The following is a 22,972-nucleotide window of genomic DNA, read 5'->3' on the forward strand; positions in this document are numbered from 1 at the left end:
AGAGTCTGTAGGATTTATCTGCTTGGGCTGACTGTCAACTGGAATTCTCAGATCCTAGCCTCCTTAGTAGTTAGGATTATACATGTGAGCCATTAGCACTCAGTGAGAACCACTGTTTTGTAAATGTACACATTTGAAGCATGTTTTACCACTTATTTTTACTTTTGAGCCTTATGTAAATTAGGCTACAAATAAGTATCTTCTGTGACTTTTCTAAATATTCTATCTTTATTCATATTCACTGTCATATAACATAGTACTGCATAAAATATAATTATTAATAGAATGGTTTCACCAATAACAAATGTATTTCTTTTAGCAATCCTTCATAAATGATTTAACATATCTCCTGGTCAGTATTTTTAAATGTTTCTCATAGAACATGTGTCACATATTCATATTTACCAAGTTATTCTAAACAATTACTTATTTACATTGTTAATGGCAGTATTTGAGAGTCTGCCCGTTCAAAATTCTTGCTTGTTACCAGATGCGAATTTCTGTTTTCTAATATTTTATTATGGTTTTTAACTTTCATTTCCTAATGAGTGACATGATTGAGAGTCTTTATATGTAAGTGTTGATATTTATTATCTTTTCATAAAATACACATTGACTATTTTTTAAAAAGTTATTAGTTATGAATTCCTTTAGCTTAGACTTTGTTTTCCAGAAGGTGAAACATGAGTTAACAAATTATATAACATTAGGGTTAAAACTTGTGTAAATGTCAATTCTTTGTACATTATTTATATATCTAAATATATTACCATAAATGAATCCCCCCTAAAGCTTCATATGGTTGTTCTTAAGCCATATCTGGAAGATAAGGCCAAATTCACTCTTCAGTAAATCTACTCATTCCTTAGTTTAGTTTTCAATTTAGACTGAACGTATCTAAGGTGAAAATAAGATGATCTAGATCTGTCAGTATTGATGTATATGCTGGCGATTCCTGCAGTATAATTTGTGAAATACTTGCAAGCTGTCTTAGGGAGAGATCTCACATGGGGAGAGATAATCAAGGTACAAGATTGTAAAGGTCAGTCAAGTTGTGCAATTTCATGAAGTGATCAAGTACAGTATGTTTTAAATAAGGCAAATTGTTGGCCTATTCAAACTCGAAGTGCTATAGCATAGTATTTTAGTGTGAATTATTTGATATCTTACAAGCTATTTCTTGTTATTTCTTTTCAGTCTAAAGTGACTGACAACACTTCGGAATCACTTGCTTCCACTTGAGTGGCATTTCATTAAAATGTCCCAAGCTAAGATCCCTCTTATTTCCTTTATTAAGAATTGCAGTCTACATCAAAACTGTCTACAGCCATGACCATGAGTTGTTTGTGTTTATGTCTTTACATTAACTACTTCTCAACTGCATTGAGAAAATCACTTTTGTTTTTCAATTACTTATTTGATTCTAAAACAAACAGTTGTCAGAAATAAGTTTAGAGTGGTGAATGGTTGCTTCAATAGGTGTAAAATCAATTTGTAACTTTATTTAAGAAAAGAGATCTGCCAAAATACCCACTGTTCCTTTAGTTACTGCTTTTTGTATCAATAATATATCTTATTCCAAAGGGAAATCTTTGTTCTTTGAAAAACAAGACAATATACCACAAAGTCAAGCTTATCATGTGTTGTGTTGACATTTTTCAGAAAATATGTTTTTCAAACTTCCTTCTTTATATGTCTTAATTTTCTCCCTGAAATAATAGTCATCTCTTCAATAGGCAAGTAAATCAGTTTTAGAATCCAGTTTCATAATGTAAAAGCCAATGGTAAAACTTATTTACTGGAGAAATGATAAAGAATACAGAGGAAAGAAATGACCACTAAACAAGTATATCCTGTGGTAAACTAAAGCTTACAATTTAGCTTTTAAAAAAAATCATCTACATCTGTCTTGTGTCCACCCTTTAAACTCTAAAATCAATGAACTGAAATAGCATAAACAAGTACTACAGAGAGACAAGTTGTCTAATAGTTTAATGTTGGCACTAGTCTCTCAGTAGGGGTAAAAGAACCGTTGCTAACTAGCAGGTTTTTTTTTTTGTTTGTTTTTTGTTGTTGTTGTTGTTCTGTTTTAATTTGGATTGGGTTTTTTGAGAAAGGGTCTCACTACATAGTCCAAGCTGGCCTGGAACTCTCAATCCTCCTGCGTAAACCTTCTAAATGTTGAGATTACAAATATATACCACCAAGTCAGGCTTGTTACTATTTTTCAAAAGGTCGTATAAAGAGTTTGAGTTCTTGATTAAACACATCAAATGTTGTAATGTTGAATTTGCAATGTGGGCAGATTTGATAACAGTAATAGCTAGAGAAGTATAGTGCTTGAGAGTACTCAGAAAATTGTTTAAAACTACCAAAGGCAAAGTACTAATGGCCTTCATTTGAAAACAAAACTGTTGCGTTGAAGTGTAGCCAACTAGGCAAAAACACATGGCTCCAGGGACTACATCAAATTGGTAAGTTATTTTGGGTCTACCTGAGGAGGGACAAAGATAGAGAAACCATTTAAGAGCAGTTCTGCTTTCTGCCTCTTTTGTTCTTGCCAGGGTGCCCATTTTTAAAGTATTCAAACAAAGAACCACAAACCGCCAGTCACACCATAATACCAGCTTGTGTTTACATTTTCAGCTCTCCGGATCGTGATCCTATTCAGTGCACACAGAGCGAGTGCTCGTGTACACGCGCCCGTCCGCCATCAGGAGGACTGAAACTGTAAACACAAGCTGGTATTTTGGTGTGATCACGCTAATATGGCGGTTTGTGAGGTCAAGGGGTGGAAGGTGAATTATGGATCCAGAATTCCCTCGCTTTTGTCAGTTTAAGTCAGGCTGCTTACGCAGTAGCTGTTTTTCAAACTTGAATAACAGTTATTTTTAAAGAAATGAAGGCCTACCTTAAATAATTAGAGGCACTCGACCAGAGAATTGTCTGCTGGATCATGGTGGAAGATCCTGCCTCAGAACCTTAAAAATTGCATCATGAAGTCAGTGTTGGCAGCCCAGTACAGAACATAACTGTGAGTAGGTTGTAGCAAAAAGTATTGGGTAAAATAATCCATTGTCTTTACAGAACCTCTTACCTCCAGGGTACCCCACTTTGATGGCCTCTCTTGTTACTAAAAGTTCACTTAACCAACAAAATGGGGGAGGGAGAGTCCATCATACCCAAAAGAGTATTGGAGCATGTTTCCAATGGAATTCATAATACTTGCCCATTTGCTGTTAAAAAAAAAAAAAGATCTTTGTCACTTAATTGCAGTCAAATAATAAAAGCAAGTTGTGTTACATGGAATCTTTGAGATTATTTGATTGAAGTACTATGGAAGTATCTTCAGTAGAAACAATATCAGAAAAGGTACCCTGTTCCACCTTGTAAGCACAAGAAGAAAATCATTAGCTAATTCATTAACTTTCAGTTCCTATAAAAACTAAGAATGCTAAAAAAATATAGAAAATTAGCTTAATCCCACTTACTCCTTCATTCAGATACATATAAATACGATCCTTTCATAATTCAGATACATACAAATATAATCCTTTTCTAATCAAAGTTAGGTAGATAAATGCAAGTTTCAAAAAACTGGATCTGTTTCTCCTGCTCTTGGATCTTTTGAGTGAAGGTGACATGAACATTGGTTATATTTCTAGTAATTTAAAATCCCATTCCTGCTGACAACACATACATTTATTTCAGTACTTACTCCTTATATTTGTGTGAAAAGTTTCCAAAAGTATAAGTCACTTATCAAATTGTATACACAAATAGAAAACAAATATTCTTCATATGAAGAAGTATGTACATTCCTAGTTCATCGGAATTGTCTGAAACAACCTCAAAATTTTTCATTTTAAGATGAACAGACTTAACAATAATGAGTATATGAATATATGTATTACAAATAATCTATGTAGGTTAATGCATATTAATATGTCTGTACAAATGTTATATCTATCTGTAAAGATAACTTATTCCTAGGACAACACTAATTTCTAGAAGTAAAAATGTCAAGGGTCCTTTGATCTATTACATAGTCTTTAAAGTTATTATAAGCTATCCACCTATCTATGTTTTACTTCAGTAGCCATCTTTACTTAACAGGACAGTTAACCACTTCTTCTCTATCATGGGCATGCATCCATATATAGCAATTTATGTAGTTGATGAGTATAAATATCTATATAGTAAGTAAGCTTACAAATGAATAAACCATCAACTATTTAAAAATTGAATTACATTTAGATTAAAGTTGTGGCTCCTACAACATTTATTCTGATGCTGATCAATAAAGATGGCAGCAATGATTAAACATGATAGCTTAATGCTCTGAAAGATTGACAGAGACCTAACTTCTCTCAGCTAGTGGTCTAGCAGAGGCAGAAGGATTACAAGTTGGAGGACTATCTTGGCAAATCTAATAAGACCCTATCTCTAATGCAAAACAAGAATAAAAGGCTAAAGTGAATTGCCTTTCTAGTATGTTGGAGACCCTGGATTTAATCCCCAGTACTGGGGGGAAAAGAATTCTATATACATTATTAACATATTTTATTGCTATTTCTCCATTTGCACTTGATTTTAGAAATGCAGTTCTTTTAGAAGAACAAGGAAATTATATTTTAAAGTAAAGAAAATAATGTTAACGATTAAAAGGCAACAAAAACCAATACAGTTTTTTTGAGTTCCAGGTATATTTTAGATATGAACCAATACAGTTTTTAAAATGTGTTTTCCTGCTTTAATATCTGCCTATTTTTCCCCTAGGAATGCTTTTATAGAAAAATAGATGTAAGCAACTTTTATTTTCTACTTATTCAGTTAAAATTTTTTCTCTTCCTGGGAAAATGGGTTGGTGTTTCTTTCCCTTTCCTTCCTTCCTTTTTTCCTTCTTTTCTTTTCTTTTCTCTTTCTTTCCTTCTTTCTTTTTTTCTCTGTCTTTCTCTATCCTTCCCTCCCTCCCTCCTCTTCCTTCCTTCTTTCCTTCCTTCCTTTCTTTCTTTCTTTCCTTCCTTCCTTTTTTTTTTTTTTTTTTTGGTCAATTGTAGGGCTTGAACTCAGGCCTGGGCGCTGTCCCTGAGCTCTTTTTGCTTAAGTCTAGTCCTCTACCATTTTGAGCCACAGTACCACTTCTGGTTTTCTCTGGTTAATAGGAGATATCCTGCCCTGGCTGGCTTTGAATCACAGTCCTCAGATCTCAGCCTCCCAAGTAGCTAGGATTACATATGTGAGTCACCAGTGCCCAGCTTAAAAACATTTTGTTTTCAAGAGTTAAGTTGGTATTTAGAAAAAGCAATGGCAGGCTTAGATGTTCACAATTTTTAAAAACAGAGATCAAAACCTGTACTCAATATCTAATGAGTTCCCATAGAACAAGTAAGTTTAAGCACTTGTAACATATAACAATTTTTTACCTTTGGAAGGCAATTTCTTATTACATGACAGCTTTTCTCTACTGTACATATTAATTGAAATATTTCTTGTGATAAAATAGGTACAAGAAAAATATAGCTAAATTCTAGATTGTAGTGGAATAGAAAGTAAGAAATAAGAGGCAAGTTATGTCTTTTGTAGATCTCATACTGGAATTACAAATGTATGTCAACATTTAGTTATTGTTTGTTATCCACCCTTGTGAAGGGTCAGAAAATAACAAGAGAATAGGGCTGGAAAAGTAGCTTAGTATTAAAATACTTACCTACTTGCCTATGATCCCTACCACCAAGAAATAATAATGACAATAAAAGACAGTACATACATACATTAATATGTAAGCAACATAAAATATTTTAAGAATGGTTAACCCAATCATATATTATTCAATATAAACCGATCATATGAAATGTTAACATGGTTGTATCTACTCATTCAAAATCATCTTGCATAATATAGTAACAGAAACCAACAAACACTCCAGGGTTACAGAATGTAAAAATAGATAGATGGATAGATAGATAGATAGATAGATAGATAGATAGATAGATAGATAGATAGATAGATAGATAGACAGATAGATATACACATAAAATAGTATCCATTGGTTAAATAGACAATTATTGCTTTCTCCCCTGAACTAAGAAACAGACATAATCTACATTAGGCATTTTTCCAGTGTATCTTTATTTCTCTTTTAATGATTTCAAGAGGTTTTTCTTAGTCTGCCTTTCATCAATTTTTTTTTTTTGGAGGAGGGACACTGGTGTTTGAACTCAGGACCTTGTGCTTGCTTGCTGATGTTCTAACACTTTGGCTATACCTCCAGTATTGCCTCTTGCTGTTATTGTGGAGATGGAGTCTAGTGAACTTTTTTCGCTAGAGTGAATCTTGAGCCTCAAGAGATCTCAGCCTGATTATCTTGGATTGCAGGCATGAGTGACTAGTGCTTGGCCTTTTTTTATTGCTTTGTAATGGAAAGATATCTAAAAAGAAGAATAGCATAAAAGAGAGACAGGTATAAAAGAATTGCAAATATTTTGTTATTCCTTAACATTTATCAAAGTATTTTTCTCTATGTTCAGAAGTATTGTTGAAAAGCACAGCTTTATTAACTATGTAATATTCATGATTGCTCTTAAAAGATAAAGCAAGCCAGGTACTGGTGATTCATGCATGTAATACTAGCTACTGAAGAGGCTGAGATCTAAGGATTGTGTTTCAAAGCCAGCCCAGGCAGGAAGGGCCATGAGACTCCTATCTCCATTTTACCACTAGAAAACCAGAAAATGGTGCTCTGTCTCAAAGTGATAGAGTGCTAGCCTCGAGCAAAAGAACTAAGGGACAGCACTCAGCCTTGAGTTCAAGCTCCACAACTGACAAAAAACAAAAACAAAAACAAAAAAACCCACAACACACTAATCTGTTAGAGTAAAATTTTTCCTCATAAATTAAAATACATTACTTTATCATCAATATCTATCCTGTATCTCAGAGTAAAGAAGATTTAGAATTTGTTATCTGTGATTATTTGAATGTTGATGTACCCTCAAAGTTCATAATATTAAAGAGTCTTCATAATATTAAGGAGTTTTCATCATATTAAAGAGCCTTTGGGGAAGGGAGTATATCCTGAGTGCTCTACTGCATGAATGAGATCAGAACTTAAATGCAGTTGATAGGAGCACCCTTACCCCTTTGGCCATGTACAGATGCTCTGAGAAGGACCAAGGTAGACACAGTGAACTTTTACTAAATATGAGACTGCTGGTACTTTGGCGTGTGTGTGTGTGTATGTGTGTATGTGCGCACGCACGTGCACACACACATGTGGGCTCATGCACTTGGAAGCTCTTAGTACCCTGCTTGGCTCAAGTTACTTATTAAATGTGTTTTTCTAGAAATGGGGCTGCGGCTCAAGTGGTAAAGTGCTTCCTTGAGCTGAAGAGCTGAGGGACAGAGCCAGGCACAGAGTTCAAGCCCCACAACCACCACCACCAACAACAACAAAAATGTTTTTCTTGGCTGAAATTGCTGGAAGAAAATAAACAAAAAACAAAAAAACATGTTTTTCTCTGAATTCTCAAAACAATTTAAAAATAAAATCATAAGTAAGTAGGTTGATCTCTCTTCCTCCAATATGAAGAACATTTCAAGATATATTCCAAACTAACACAGGCATCCACATACTTTAACAGCCTATTAGTCTTATATTTATGAAGTTACCAGTAGGTAGAACAACACAATAAAAAATATGAACCTATTGGAAGGCTTTTCAGCAATTTACTCAGGTAAAGATGAATAAAGCAGAGAGAAGATAGAACAGGCCTTCATTTGGTCCAGAATGATGAGGACAAATAATGTCAGTAGTTTGGAAAGGTGGTAATTTTTTTAAATATTCCTAATCTGTAAAATGTACTGCTTTCTTACACAAAAGTTTTACCTAATAGATCAAGAGTTTGGAAAAGGCTAATTTTAGTGAGCTTTCCACATATATACATACATTTCACAGAACCATTGGCAGATGCTTAAACAAAGAGCCAGGCTCTGGTGGCTCATGCTTATAATCCTAGGTTCTCAGAGTTTTAAGATCTGGAGGATTGGAGTTTGAAGGCAGCCTAGGCAGAGAAAATTGCTAGACATTTCCAAAATTACCTGTAAAATAACAAACTGAGGGCATGGCTCAAGCCACAGCTGTGGCTTAAGTGGTAGAGCACTAGCCTTGAGCAAAACAAATCAGTGGCAGCAAGCAAGAAAACCAAGGAAATGCACGGCTCTGAGTTCAAAATGAGGTTGATTGCAAAAGATAAAAAGGTACTGCAACATGTTTCTTATAATCCTGCTTAATTAGACAGTTTTGTTATATTTTTGAAAACTGAAATTTATTCTCTCCTTAAAATTCTCATCACTCACATAAACACACAAACACACATACAATTTTCTTTTGTTTAGAACTTACAAATAACACTTAAAAAACAGTTTAATACCAGGGAGGTGAAGCATATTTTCTCTGAGGGGTGGCAATTAAAGGAGACTTGGTTAGACAAATGAAGAGAAGAATTGTAGGTGAATATTGTCATAAGATTCAATTTGTATATGTGAAATTAAAGCTAGGAACTTGAAGGGGTGGGTGGGAATGGGAGAGTTGGGAGAGAGAGTGATGGAGGAGGGGACACTGATCAAATGTGTTCACACATAAATTGTTATGTTGAATTGAAATTCCTTTGTACACTATTTAGAGATAATTAAAAATAAAAAAAAAATAAAGGGCTTATTAAGATAGGCCTAGCAGCATAAGTCTATAATTTCAGGACTCAGGAAGCTAAAGATTGTAAGTTCCATATTAGCCTGGTAGGGAAACCCTACCTCATAAAAACAAGACAAAAAATACATTTTATTTCCACAACGAGTCTTTGGAAGACAGTTTAAGATGTATATCTCTTTTTTTTTTTTTTTTTTGTCGGTCATGGGGCTTGAACTCCGGGCCTGGGCGCTGTCCCTCAGCTCTTCAGCTCAAGGCGAGCGCTCTACCACTTGAGCTACAGTGCCACTTCCGGTTTTCTGGTGGTTTATTGGAGATAGGAGTCTCACGGTCTCTCCTGCCCGGGCTGGCTTTGAACCGCGATCCTCAGATCTCAGCCTCCTGAGTAGCTAGGATTACAGGCGTGAGCCACCAGCGCCTGGCTAAGATGTATATCTCTGTAGACTGAAATATAGCTCAGTGAGAGAGCACTTATCTAGCATTGGGTTTGATCTTTAATACTGCAACAATCAGATAAATAAAGTATGCTGTTCTAATATTAAGCCTTAAAAGTGCTTTAAATGCACACAATCCCCCCTACAATCTCTGTTACATTTAAGAATGAATGGGGATAGTTTGAATAACATGTATTGGGTATTTTTGTATAATATCCAAAATAATATGCAAAATGTAACTGAACAAATACATTCCTAACAGAGTGGAGAAAGAGTAAACACCTCTGTAATTTTATTACATATATAAAGTATATGTATATATGGCCTATCTAGTGCACATATATAGTAAAACAATGGATAATTCTGTTATTCTATTTTATACATTGAACTTTTGGGTAACTTAATGTTAATTGATATTAATGGATTATCTTGATGCTAATTCATAGGCACACAGTGTTAGAAGTTGACCTAAGAATGACTTTTTTTAATTGTGAAAAGAATGACTATATTTCCCAGGCTAGGCTTCAACTGAAAAATCCTCTTTCCTTAGCCTTCCAAGTCCTGGGACCACTATGTGTTGCTAAATAACAATTTTACCAGATTGGTAATTGCGTATTTGTCTACTCACAGAATATATTTTTTCCAGAAGTAGAAATTTTAAAGTCTGTTCATATTTAATTCTTATAGTCCCTTGACCTAACCAACAATGTGTACTTCCATAAAGTATCATATATTGCCTATTTTAATAACCTTTTTTATACAGAGGAGAGCACTGCTAGTATTTCTAGAAACCTTACAACTGAATAAATCAAGTCATGTCTTTGTTGTTCTTACTTGCTGTAGATTTATCCCACACACGTTAGGCACATGCTCCACCTCTGAGCTATATGCTTAACCTACCCAATGCCTTAGCTCTTAAAAAATGAATAACCAGTCCCTTAGCTAGACTTACAGACCTAAATTAGATCTCTTTAATTCTTTTTCTATTTTAAGCTTTCATCAATTTCCAAATTTCCCAACATCTTTGAAATAGATTTTTTTTTTTGTGGTCCAACGCTGCCACCATCTAGCATTATAAGAGGATCATACTGCACACTGTTAAACTGGGAAAAGATCAAATGTAACTAGTAAGCTTGATATTTGTCATCTTTATGAATCCACACAATTGTCCTGTCTGACTTTGAGGAAGCTGATATTTAGAAAGCATAATTATTTCAGTGTGGTAAACAGGTCTATTTGTTCAGAGCTCTTAATTCTAAATTTTTGACATGCTTTCCATACAGGGAGGATATGCTTTAGTTTCTCATTCAGTCACATGATTTTTCTCGGACCAGTACAGTGTGGATGGCGAAGAGAATGTATTGATTTGAGATACAGTAAATGTTCCAAGTCTCTGCCATCTCTCCCACACTCCAGCCATCCAATAGGAAAACACATTCATTCTCTGGAATTATTGTATCAGTCTAAGAAGAGGTATATCAAACAGCCATAAACATGATCTTGAATGGAAGTAAAGACCCTTTGTGTGTCTAGAGGAACACAGTATTGTTACAGTTGACCCATAAACCCACAACACAGGAATAAATGCTGGTAATTGCGAGACATTGCAATTTGGGAGATGTTAGTTTTATAGCATTATGCAGCAACACTTAAATAATACCTAAGAACTGAGGAGATAATAAAGTTCAAGGAAACAAAATTAAATCTGGTACTAAACTTTAGTGGAGAAAATAGATTATCTAAAACAGTGTGGGAGTTTGAAAATGGGGGAATAGGAGGGAAAGGATAAATATATGATAGAGAAGGTGAATTTGTTCAGAGTCTTCTGTGTGCATGTGTGAAAATGTCACTGAACCCCTTGAATTACAAATATATGCTAATTTAAAAATAAAAACAAAAAGCAAGGAATATTAACAAGCCACATTAGAACAGTAGGGTCAAATCTTCAGCTTACATATAAAAAACCCTAGATTAATTATGTAAACATGAAATATGAAAGCATAAATACAGTTAGAATAAAGAAGAGGAGTATTTTTCTTACTCATTATTTTTTAGGGAATGTCTAAGAATGATAGGTAAGACACTGAACACAGTGCTGTAGCTTGATTACATAAAATACTTCGTATGGCAAAAAATGATACAAGTAGGCAGAGACTAAAGTCATACTCAAAAACATATATCACAAATCAAACATTTGTATTTTTAATCTTTAAGAATCACTTAAGAGTCAATAAATATGTATGCTCCAGAAAAATGGCAGGAATAAGATAGAATAGCTAACTGACAAATAGAAAATAATTATAGGCCTTAAATGTGAAAATGATAAATGCCATTAATAATCAAATTCTAGAAATTAAAAGAGTAATGAAATATAATTTTCTACCTTTATTCTAGCCCCTGGCTATGACAGTTTTTATTTTATTTCTATGAATTTATGGTATCACATACGAGTAAAATAATACAATATTTGTCTTTTTTGTTACATTTGGGGAAGACTTTTTCAAAAGCCTTTTTAAAAATGTTAAGAATATTGCTTTTTCATGGAAGAAAAATATAAATTGCATAAAATGATACATTAGAGAAAAAGCAAAGTTCTTTTTCCCTATAATCTCCATTTCTACTCACCAAAGGTAACCATATAAATCATGTTTTTCATCATTCTTCTAAAACTTTTATATGTTCCCACAGGTACATCCTCATTCATGAGCATGTACATGCATTTCTGTGCTTTTTTGCCACTTCCCTTTTAATTATGAGGAATAATGTTATACATATTGGTATGTACTTAATATATCTTGGGCATTTTTCCATAACAAAGCATATGTTATCAAACTGAACCTTTTAACCAAGTAAAATAATTCTAAAGTGTATGAAAAAGTAAATAGTTCAGATTGACAAAGAAAATTTTGAAAATATGGCTGAAAATGGGTTTGTAATACCAAATGTAATTCAAGTATTGTGATAAAGGTAGAAAAAGTGTAATCAGTAGAGCAGAAAATAATCTCAGAAGTGGGTCCTAGCATGTCAAGGTCCAGCTGGATTCAAAGTCTTTTTAAATTAATTGGAAAGAAGTACATATCAGGAAAAAAATTCTTTACAGCTGGAAAAACTGATCCTTTCCTCATTTAATATTATGAATCAAGATAAGAAGGAAATTTATTAAACATTAAGTGTATAAAGTGAAAACAAAAACAAAGCAGTTGTTAAACACAAAAGTGAATATTTAACAATTTTTTTGTTGTTGTTGGTTGTGGGCTTGAGCCCTGTCCCTCAGCTATTCTATTCAAGGCTAGTGCTCTACCAGTGAGCCACAGCACCACTTCCAGCTTTTTTTGCTTATGTGGTGCTGAGGAATTGAACCCAGGGCCTCATGCATGCAAGGCAAGCACTTACCACTGAGCCACCTTCCCAGCTCCAATATTTAACAATTTTTATGTGTTTATTTTTTGTGCCACTACTAGGGCTTAAACTCAGGGCCAGGGTACTTTCCATTAGCTTTTTTTTCCCCTGAAGGTTGCCACCTCACACTTGAGCCATACCTCCACTTTTGACTTTTTCTTGGTTGTAGATAAGAGCCTTGTGGACTTTTCTGGTTGGGTTTAAATGGATGCTCATCAGATCTCAGCCTCCTGAGTAGCTAATTATCTAATAATTTTTATTTTAATTTTATTGTCAAGGTGATATACATAGGGGTTATAGTTACATAGGAAAGGTACTGGGCACATTTCTTGTCAAACTTGTTGCCTCCTCATTTTCTCCCATTTTCCTGCTCCCCCAGACCCCAGAGTTGTACAGATATATTGTCTTGTGAATATACCTGCTTCAATGGCTCCCCCTTTGTCCTTTGTCTCACCATTTTTTGTTCCCCTTCCCTTCCCTAATTCTGATAATTGTATATACAATACCCAGGGTACTAAAATCAAATACAGTGAAAACAGGGTATAAACCATAGAGGGGAAAAAGACACAAGGGAAAAAAGAAATCACATCATCCATTAAAAACAACAACAAAGAACAACCTCTTCTGTACATGTCTTGGAATTCATTTTGTTTAGCATCATCTTATATGGTCATATGTACACAGCTACTGAGATATTCTGCTCATCTGATAAGATTATCCTAGACATATACTAATTATTACAAATAAGGGAAACCATGGGACCTATCTATGTTTCTTTGGGTCTGGCTTACTTCATTTAATATCATTTTTTCCAAATCTTTTCCGTTTCCTTACAAATAAGGAAGTGTCATTCTTTCAGATAGAAGCATAGATTTTCATTGTACATATATATCACATTTTCATGATCCATTCATCTACTGAGGGGAATCTGGGTTGGTTCCTATCTTAGCTATGGTGACTAATGCTGCAATAAATGTAATTATACTGGTAGCTTTACTATGGCCTTGTTTGTGGTCATTTGGGTAAATGCCCAGAAGTGGGATTGCTGGGTCATAGGGGAGCTCTATGTGGAATCTTTTGAGGAACCTCCATACTGCTTTCCAGAGTGGTTGAACAAGTTACACTCCTACCAACAGTGTAGCAGTGTTCCCTTTTGGCCACATCCCCTCCAGCATCTGTTGTTATTAGATTTCTTGATTATAGCCATTCTAATTGGGGTGAGGTAGGATGTCAATGTTGTTTTGATTCACATTTCTTTTATGGCCAGAGATGTTCAGCACTTCTTCATGTGTCTATTGGCCATTCTTATTTCCTCTTCAGAGAAGTCTCTCTTTAAGTCTTTAGTCCACTTGATAATGGGGCAGTTGTTTCTTTGAGGATGTGTTTCGGGTGGATTTAATTTTTTGAGTTCTAGTATATTTTAGATATGAGACCCTTGTCTGTTTTATGGCTAGTGAAAGCCTTCTCCCAATCTGTGAGCTTTCTCTTGATTGTGCTTGCTATGTCATTTGCCATGCAGAATCATGAAGTTTAATGCAATCCCATTTGTCCAATCTTTCTTTGATTTGTTGTGTTTCTGAATCTTTATTAAGAAAATTTTGGCCTGTGCCAGGGAGCCCTAGATATCTCCTATTCTTTCAGAGTTTTGCTTTTACCTTAAGGTCTTTGATCCATCTGGAGTTGATTCTGGTGCAGGGTGATATATAAGGATCTAACTTTAGTTTTCTACAGGTGTTCAACCAACTTTTCCAGGACCATTTACTGAAGAGGCTGTCTTTCTTCCTTCCCTCCTATTTTTCTGGCTCCCTTACTAAAGATTTAAGTGGCCATGGGTCTGCAGGTTCATTCCTAATAATTTTTATGATGAAGAATTTCTAAATATCCAAGCAAGGGTAGAAATTTTAATTAAAACATTGAGGACTTGACAATTTAAAAATGGAAAGGTCAATAGCAAGATATGATCATGATTATCTTGGGAAGATTCTTGTAAAAATCTATGACCCAGTCTTGCTATCCTTATTTTATAAAGAACTCTCACAAGTTAATTAACAAAAACACTCCCATAGTGGAAAAAAAAAGGTATATGGAAATACATAAGCTATAAAGCAATAACATAGTGGCAAATAAATGTATGAACTACATTTAATTTTCAAACAATTTTAACAAAAAGTGAAAGAATATTTTTCATACATCAAATTAGAAAAAAGTTAAAAATCTGATAACATTTAGATTGGTAAAGATATGGATAAGTGTACAATCTCATGTATTTCCACTTTAGGAAGACATTTCATTTATGCATAAAAATTTGTGGTCGCCTTTAGAAATATATCTAAAGGAAATAATATTCAACTATGGAAATTCTTATCCTAATATTGTTTACAATGTGGAAAAATTAAATGGGCTGGAGGTACAATTTGGTAGAGGAGAACTTGCCTGGTAAGATCCTGAATTTAATACCTAGCAGCACAGGATTTAAAAAAAATGTTATGAACACACACTATAAAAGCTTAACCAGAGCTGGGAAGGTGGCTTAGTGGTAGAGTCCTTGCTTAGCATGCATGAAGCCCTGGGCTTGATTCCTCAATCCACATAAGCAGAAAAAGCTAGAAGTGGCGCTCAAGTGGTAGAATGCTAGCCTTGAGCAAAAGAAGATCAGGGACAGCGCCCAGGCCCTGAGTTCAAGCCCCAGGACTGGCAAAAGAAAAGAAAAAGGAAAAGAAAAAGGAAAAGGAAAAGAAAAGAAATAAAAGAAAAGAAGGCCTAACCATAGTTACAATAGGATTTGGAAGATTTTTATTTTATTTTTAACCAATTCAAGAAAACATACTGTGCACCATGGAATGTTTTGATATATTTGACTACATTGATTACTCAGATAATTTTCACAGTGAACATGTATTTTATAATAAAAAAAGAAATATTATAAAACGTTTATGATATAACTTTTGACATATACATTTTTCTTCAAGTGAATTGTTGCTTTGAGTCATTTTGGCAAAAGGCCATGTAAACTTCTAGGCACTTTATAATTAATTGATATTTTATGTATAAATAAAAAGATAATCAGATTCATATTATATGTTGATTTTTCAAAAATAGCAATCTTATTTATTTAGATAAAGTCGCAAAGCTAAAGTATATTACATTTTCCTTTTAAACATAAATTAAGCAAGGCACTCATGGCACATGCCTATAATCTAGCTGCACAGAAGGCTGAGATATGAGGATTGAAGTTCAGAGCCTTTCTTAGGCAAACAAATCCAAGAGATTCTTATCTCCAATTAACTCACAAAGAGCTGAAACTAGAAGACTGTTTCAACTGGTAGACAGATATGAGGGGGAAAAGTTATGCGAGAGCATGAGACCCCAAATTCAGAACTGGCACATGCACTCATACTCACAGATACAGAAACAAAGGACTATTACAATTTAAAGAAAAATCAGATTGACAAACACTGACAGCTCACACTGTAATCCTAACTATTTAGGAGGCTGGGGTTTGAGGATTGCAGTTCAAAGCTAGCCCTGGCAGGAAAGGCCGTGAGACTCCTATCTCTAGTTAACCACCAGAACATTGGAAGTAGAGCTCTCTTTCAAAGTGGTAGAACACTAGTCGTAGGCAGAAAAGCTCAGAGACAGCGCCCAGGTCCTGAGTTCCAGCCCTACAACTGATAGCATTATGTATCTACCTGCCTTACCAAATTATAGTGTAATCTAACTTAATTTTAGCAATAAAAACACAAAAACATTTTATAATAGTAACAGACATGAACATGTAAAATAACTATTCAAAGTACTAAATACTCTAAAATATCACCTAAATATTTTTTAAATAAAAAATACCCAAATATTTTATTATCCTATGGCTACAATACAAAGCATATCATATAAATGGCAAATAATCTTCCAGGAAAAGACCTCCCTGTTTCTAAAAAAAAAAAATGACTAGATTTGGTGGCATACATATATACATATGTAATAAAGTTATCCTAAAAATAAAATTAATGTAAACTTAACAAAACATTGAAAATTTTAAGTGCAAAGCAGCTGGTTAAAACTACCCACTCTTGCTCATATATCCTTCTTTAACTTGCTATTTATATTAACAAAATATATTCTCAATGATTCTCAAATGATTAATTAACAGAAAGTTTAAAAAGACTCTTAAATGATCTTTTGGAATCTGATTTTAGGCACAACTGATTTAGCTGGCAGTATAAACAACCACCTCTATGACATGTCAACAGGAGGTGGTAAATTTCAATTCTGATTGAGAAATCCAACTAATTTCCTACAACCCAGACAGGCCGCTTTCTAATATACCCGTTTGGTCTCCATCAAAGGCCAGGTGCTGTTCCCAGTGGGGAAAATACTGCCCTCCAGTGGTCTTCAATGAGTAGATGGAAATAGTCTCAGGTACCATCATGACTGAAGCATTTACATGAAACATGGTGTATTTATCTAGTCTTATTTCTGGCTGTATTTCTTAAGCTGAAACTTATGTCTACAACTGAGCATAAGGATAAAATTTCTAAAATAAATTAAAATTTTCAAGTAGAATTTGAGTTAAATAGAAATATTAAAGAGAATTGATTTACTTTTTAACCCCAAAAGCTGAGACCACTTATTTGACTACCTCAATTGGATTATGCAAGCCCCCTATAGTTTCTCACTTCTCAGATAAGGAAAGAAGAGATTTCATCCCTGTGTTTCCCTTGTTGGCCAATTTTTTAGCTAAAAGACATTTAAAATTGTACAGCAGGCAGAACCCCAGGGGACTGAACAGTGTTCCAACATCCTTAAAGGCTTCCCATCACTTGAAAAACCAAATTCTTCCTCCTGTTTCTTAAACTAACCAAAGTAGGCAAAAGCAATTTTAAAAAGTCTTTGTGTCTAGCATTGGAACTTTCTCATATTTCACACCATTATATAAATGTCACTCTAACCTATATGTATCACAAATGCTACGCTAAATTAGGGCCAAATTTGCAACCTAGTTTAACTGGGTTTCCTCTTTTTGCAAATGCAGTTTTTGTGTCTGCATTTAGCAATGCATACAAAACTGTCCGTGTAGCTAACTGCTTCGAATTGCTAAATTTGAGGATAGATGTGTAGATCGCCTGTCTTTATGCATGTGCCAAAGCAAGGCTGTTTCTACTCATAAAGACTTCCTAATCAAATGGACCTCGCCTACACTGCTAAATTTTTGGACCATTCCATAACTCTTTTGGATATAGTATAGGAAAAATGAAAATTTAAGATGGGAAAGAGACAGTTTGCAAACCTTCATGCCTCTTTAACCACCAGAATGGAACTGCTTCATGTGATAAGACCATGGATTTTGCCATCCCACAGTCCTAGGGCTCATCCATTAATACTATGGGACTTAAACGTTGTCTTCCTCAATAGTAAAATGTAGCTAATGCTGCTCATCTCAGAAGGTGGTTATTGTCACTGACTGAGGAAATGTATGTGAATTGTCTAGCAGAGAAAGTGTTTAACTAAGAAGCTATTTTTAGCCTATCTCCATCACTTCTTATTCTATGTCCAATACAATTCCTAGAGGCATGATTTTCTAAAACTAACCTCCCTTATCTACTAACTAATGACTCCTCATTCAGTTTACTGTATAGAAAATGTCCTGGATCCTTCAGATAAATTCTTTTAAAACAAATGCTTATGCTAAAAGAAAATACTTTAACACCATATTGTTCAAATATAGCATCTTTAAGTAAGAATGAGTTTTTCTTCTTTTCACTCACTCAGAAGATTATCCATTATATACTCATTCAGAAAGCCCTTTAGCAGTTCTAAAATGACAAACATAAAATTATAATTATAAATATAAAAATTACAAAGGTATCAACAAGTAGACTATTTTAGACTAGTTGGCTATATTGTAATGAATTATAAAGTTTTGGGGCTTGAGAAAATAAAGTTTTACCACTATACCTGTTCCCAGTTGACTCAACTTAGAAAATGTACTTTTACTCTCCCCCTCTCCCCCAAAATAAGTTCTTCATTCAGGAGATTTACTATCTTTGGAACTAAAGGAAAACCTTTAAACACATATTTAAAACTTTAAAAAATACTTTTTTGTGTGTTTGCAATTCTAGTATTTAAACTCATGGCCTTTACCACGTGAAGTACATTCACAGCCCTTTTTATTTTATTTCTTTTCCAGATAGGGTCTTGCTTTTGCTCAGGCTAGCCTCAGACTATGATCCTCCTACCTATACTTCACATGTAGCTGGGACTATAGACAGCAACCCTTGACTTCAGCAAGATAAATCTTTTCACTGTCTGCGGTAATGAACTTTTACTGGGTTGAGGTCTCACACCAGAATCTCCTCCCCATGTGTATACCTGTAGCATTATGAGACACAGTTTTTAAGTGAATAAGTTCATTGAACATAATCTTCATTGACCATTATAAATACATAATTTCATTATACTTTATATATAACAACATAGATTCTTTAAACTCTTGTGATGGGACATGCCTATAATCATAGAACGCAGGAGGCTAAAACACGAACAGTCAAGGCCTTCCTAGGCTACACAGTCTCAAAAAAGCTAAAGAACAAAACCAAAGAGTACAAAGAAACACATATAGAACCTTTGATTACTTAATTCAAACTCAGATTCAAACTTTAAAACAACCATTGTGATGAAAAATTCAAAGCATCATTTAAAGCTATAGCAAAGTTAGACTGCCCGGATACTGCAATAGTGTATATTTGCTATACTGGTCTATGTATAAGTATTATGTATGTATTAATAAATGTGAAGAAAAGTAGAGGCATGGCTCAGTGGCAGAGCACATGCTTAGCATGCATGAAGACTTGGGTTCAAATGACAGCACCCCCATGCCAAAAAAAGAAGGGGGAGAAAAGAAGCTTTGCTATAGCTAATTTAAATTAATGTCAAGATTTGACAAACATATGAACTTACAATAAACATTCTGAGTTTTAAAATGTATCGAATTTGTAACAGCACTAAAATAATGTAAAGTAAGACACTTTTTCTGAGTATAATTATATTATTTTAATTCTCTACCTTGACAGATGACAATTTTAGAACACTCTAAATACAATTTCTAGTATGTGCACTAAAATAAAATGTAACAGATAGACAACTCACCATAGTATAAGTAACACATTCAAATTTAGTAATTTATTTTCCAGGTGGAAACCGGGCTTCTTGGAAGACTTCAAACTATGCCAAATGGTCTGATTTCACCATAGAGGTAGGCACTAGAGGACTAAATTTACTTCTGTGTAATTTTTGTTAACTACATTTTACATGCAAATGTCTATACAGCCATGTTAATGAAGTTATAGAGAAAGAAAGTTGGCATTCCCCAGTTTACTGTTTTATTCAGAAGCAACTTTTCAATTGACTTTGCTCTATCTTTTAAAATCAGTCTTCATTTAATCTTAAAAACAAGGAAAGGTCTAACAATGCATTCAAAGTGGGCTACAAGATGAGAAAAACAATACCTATCAATCAATTTTAGACTTTTCCTCCCATTCTTCACAGCCTAGGATGCTTCTGTTGGAATCAGGTGAAGTTCTTCGAATCAGAAACATTTTTTTAAAATTGCAATCTATTGATCTAGAGTTAACTACTTAGAGAAAATAATTTTTACTTCTTATCATGGGGCTTAAATTTTTCTGAGCCCCAAATAGGACTGGATGCTTAATTCCCAGTTAAAGAACGCCTTCACCACCAAGAAATACAAACATAGTTAAACCCTACGTGGAGTATTTCCCCATAACAATGTTAACGTTCAAACTTCAAAGACTATATTGGCAATGAAAGTGTAATGTTCCTTTTAACTGGAAAATTAATAAAGTAAATTTTGTTTCAGTTATAAGAAAGTATCCTTAAATGTAAGAAAAAGAATGTTTTTGAACTAAAGGCAGTGGATTACAAAAAATAGAACATATCAATACTAGAAATGCAAGTGATAAAAAGACAGACTATTGCAATTCTATATTTATGGTACATCTTATAGCCAGGTGTGGACATAATGTCATCCTGTAACATACAGAAAGCAAAGAAAAAGAAAAATCTCTACTACCTTCACTTACTAAGGGAATCAAGTTCCTGACCCAAATTCCAAATTCCTAGAGTTTGGAAACACCTATAAAATTCCCGATACAAGGGTCACAGAACATCACAAAAATAGAGACCTTCAACTATGGAAATATGACTATTAAGAATGCACTAGGGCTTGTATGTGATTCAGGGATAAAATGTTTGCCTTGCCTGGGCAAGGCCCAGGGTTTGATCCCTGGCACTGATTAAGAAAAAAAAGTCAATGATCATCTGAAACATGTGCTTGTCACACCACCTTCATATGAGACGGAAAGAGAAAAAGGAAGAAGAGGAACACCCAAAACACTGGGGAATGGCTACTATGAAAGTGGCAAGCCCTTCTTGGGTCTTAGGTAGTCTCCCTATTCCCAGTCACTCGTGTGTGTGTGTGTGTGTGTGTGTGTGTGTGTGTGTGTGTGTGTGTGTGTGTGTGTGTCTACATCTGTGTATCAGATAGAGATAGCAAAAATGTTGGAAAAGAGGAGGGGGATGTTAAGAAATTTAACAATTTGATTAAAAAAAACCATTTTAGAGTGCTATGTTTATACATGCTGGGCAACCTAAACCATAAACCATGCTGGATTTCTGCAAACTGCTGTGCGAAGCATACAAAATGGCATTGCTGTCAATAGGAGGAAAAGACAGACAGAAATTAAGACAGAGGCAAGCAGCACCCCCAGGATGTGAAGTTTGTTCTCATCACAAGCTGTAGTAGAAAGAGATGATGACATCCAGAACAAAATGTCTATTTTACCTGGATGCTGAAGCACTGGTTTTGTGATCTCTGTGTGTAGCAAGAATGATCAATGGAAATGACTTAATTCCTCCCCTTTTCTGGAATCAAAATATAAGGGCCTTTTAGTTATCTTTAAGTTCTTACAGAGCCTATTGTTGTGTTCCATAAAACAGACAAAACTCAGCAAGACAACAAAGACTTGATCTGCAGAAGAGAATATAATAAAGAGTAAGTCCTCTCCAGAGGGTAATTAATCCTTAGTCATTCATCTTAAAAGTCCCAGTTATAGTGAAGGTTAACGTTCAGGTAGCTCTCTCTATTTTCTTAAATTTTTTTAAACATTTTTTTTTTTTTGCAGAATGTTATACTATTAATTGCCAATTTGCATATGTGTGCAGCTGCTGTTTTGGCTCTGAACTCAATCCGATAAGCTTGCTGGAGGTATCGCAGAGCACTTGGCAGCTTTCCTATTTGAAAAGAAAGCCTCTCCCCACCACAGAACAGCTGATCGTCTATCAGCGATAGACCCTGATGGCGTGAATTACAATTACACTACTTTTCACACTAAATCTGGGTGATAGCTACTTGGAAAGAAGTTTCATCATTTTTTACCACAAACTGGAAAAAGAATTACATGGTCATGCTGTGCTTTTAAAGGCAGTTTGGTTCACTTTTGTCTATTTAACACCTAATTCCAAGAAGTCCATAGGCATCCAGGGATCTGAATGGTGCGTAATGAATTCACTGTTTAGATTGAAGATTTTTAAAATCTATCTCAAATTACATTTATTAACAAGGCGACCAGGAAGTGTTAAAGTTGTTAGACGCTTCATTTATTAAATAATTTGTGGGTATTTTCAGTTGTCATATCTAGAGTCATGGGGTTTGCTTATTTTTTTTTAATTAGCAATCCAAAACAATGCTACTGCAATTTAACAATTCATCACATAATCCTGGGCTCTTCAATTCAGCTGTTAATGTTAGATAATTCAGGTTGTTATTTTGATCTGTTTATAAATGATTTAGGTTGCGTTGTGTTGTGAGGAGCATGCAGCAGCCCGAGCACATCTTCCTTATCCTTCTTGTGTTAGCAAGAAAGGTAAGGGGACTTCCAGAAAATGCATTTAGGAGGCTGTCTGAGAAATAAGTGAAAGGAGTAGAGGACACTAGTAATATATTGATTTATTCTCATTGTTTTACTTTACTTCACTTAATTTATGCTTCCTGTGTTTTTGGAAAACTGCGGGAGGACCTTGAGACAAAGTGTATTTTATTACAATCTGACATCTTTCTTGTTTGGGGGACATTAGAAAATTCTTCCTCTTCCTGCAAGATTCGCCAAGTACCAGAAAATATTAAGACTCCTAAACATCCCTCTTTAATGGTTTTCCCTCAACTCCTCCACTCCTCTTGATATTCAAATCCATAGACAAAACAAACAGACAAACAAACAAAACCATGCTAAACCCACCTCAAGTGGAAGTGGAATACACCAGTCCTGACGTAGTTAACCTAACAGAAAAATAGATTTTGTTTTCCTTTTTTAGTTGCTAGCTTTATTAGATTTCTCACTCTCACAGATTATCTGAAGAC

The 22,972-nt window shown here is 34.5% G+C and overlaps 1 long non-coding RNA gene across 2 annotated transcripts in view; it reads left to right on the top strand.

The window, feature by feature from the left end:
* The window catches only part of LOC138826869 (uncharacterized), a 125,588-nt gene that overhangs the window by 27,931 nt on the left and 74,685 nt on the right, over positions 1–22,972 (top strand). For both annotated transcript variants that reach the window (XR_011371883.1, XR_011371882.1), the window contains exon 2: positions 19,728–19,789. This is a non-coding gene — a long non-coding RNA (uncharacterized lncRNA). The remainder of the gene's footprint in view (positions 1–19,727; positions 19,790–22,972) is intronic.

This window comes from Dipodomys merriami, unplaced genomic scaffold (assembly GCF_024711535.1).
Source record: "Dipodomys merriami isolate MVZ:Mamm:240054 unplaced genomic scaffold, mDipMer1.0.p SCAF_1, whole genome shotgun sequence".
NCBI classification, from domain to species: domain Eukaryota; kingdom Metazoa; phylum Chordata; class Mammalia; order Rodentia; family Heteromyidae; genus Dipodomys; species Dipodomys merriami.